General features: G+C 54.2%; 1 protein-coding gene across 1 annotated transcript in view; it reads left to right on the top strand.

The window, feature by feature from the left end:
• Wfs1 (wolframin ER transmembrane glycoprotein) overlaps positions 1-1,620 on the top strand; it is a 25,342-nt gene that overhangs the window by 8,147 nt on the left and 15,575 nt on the right. The gene's annotated exons all lie outside the window — the stretch shown is intronic.

The raw sequence follows: 1,620 nt of genomic DNA, 5'->3' as shown, positions 1-1,620 counted from the left end.
TGTGTGTGTGTGTGTGTGTGTGTGTGTGTGTGTGTGTGTGTGTGTGTAAAATGAGTGAGAAAAGAGCCCCTGGAACACTGGCAGCAGAGAGTGGAGTCAGCAGTTCAGAGCAGGGTCAATCCTCTAGGGGACCTGGGGGGGCAGAGGACAGAGCACCGAGGACCATGTGTGGAGAGTGGACTTGGCCTATCATGACGCAGGAGGACAATGCTGCCTCTTGGTGGCAACTGACTAGCATTGACTCGGTCCCTGGATGCTGTGCACGAGGCCCATCCTCAACAGTCCTGTCACCCTGGCATTGGTGTGCACATTACACTTTCATTTGACACCGTGTGCCTGTAGGTGATATCATCCACTGGACCTTTGCCATCCGAGATGACTGGTCACAGCATGGGGCTGCACCTTTGGGTGACAGTGCAAAATACTTCTCTCCACAGGCTGTAAAGAGGGGATGCCTATGTGGCCTCTGCTACTGCCAGACAGATGCTGAGACCACCCCCTTGCTATACATGACTGGGTTGGTGTGAGGCTCCTTTTGGTCCCTGGTGGTAGGTATAAGTGATGGGGTACAGCCCCCAGTTCTGGTCAGTTTGTGTGGTCAACTTGTTTTAGTTGTTGGCGTTTTCTGTTTGCCCCTGAGAGTGGCCAGCAGCCCTCGGTGACCGTTTCAACCCATCAGTGTCCCTACCCAACACCTGCTGAGTCCCAAGATTAGTGGTGCACACCCCCTGTGTCTACCACTTTCTGCCAGCCTGACCACAGATCAAGACCTGGATTTTCAGTGCCTGGTCCAAGGGAACCACCTCTCCTGGCTGCCTCCCTGGCAGAGCCGAAGGGGTTTCAGCCTGGTTGGCCAGAGCTGAGGCTCCTGGGCAGCTAACATTGCCTGGCTAGTGTCACCCTCAGCACTGTCCTGTCCTTGAGCCCTTTGCTTTATGAATCTTCTTAAAAGATCACTGTGTTCCTCAGCCCTGCCTCCAAGGCAGGCAAAGGCCTGGCCCCAGATCCAATCCCAGTGCCAAATGCCACCCACCCCTTCTGTCTGATATCGTGTGACCATGGGGGCAGAGGCCATGGCCGGAAAGCTGGGTTTCAATCTGGGTAACTGTAAAAAGCCCAGACCGTGGGTTTCAGACACCACCAGGTGTCAGACACCAGGAAGCAGGTGTCAGCTGTGTGTGCCGTGCCTGCAGTGGCACTGGGGAGAGCCTGCCACTTGGGTCAGCACTCTGCACGTTCCAGCCCTTAAAGTCCAAGCTTCAACACCCCTGTCCCTGGTCACTGATGTGGGACAACAGGCCCCACCCTGCTGGCAGTAGCAGTGGGGCCTAGAGTTCCCAGGAAGAGGTCAGCTAATTAGCTAACATGACCGCAAGTTTACTGAACATCTGTACCTCTTTAGTACCTCTTTAGGCCTCCTAAAACATCAGCCCCTCCCCCATTACAGGCCTGGGGGTTGGCACTGTTGCCTGTCATCATTTCCTTTCTCAGGTGAGAAAGCAGATGAAAGAAAGAGAGAAAAGAAAGAAAGAGAAGGAAAGAGAAAGAAGGGAGGGAGGGAGAGAGAGAGAGAGAAGGAAGGAAGGAAGGAAGGAAGGAAGGAAGGAAGGAAGGAAGGAA

The sequence above is a fragment of the Psammomys obesus genome, unplaced genomic scaffold, assembly GCF_907164565.1.
Source record: "Psammomys obesus unplaced genomic scaffold, mPsaObe1.curated_primary_1811, whole genome shotgun sequence".
Taxonomy (NCBI): Eukaryota; Metazoa; Chordata; class Mammalia; order Rodentia; family Muridae; genus Psammomys; species Psammomys obesus.
This window is presented reverse-complemented; position numbering and strand designations above follow the sequence as displayed.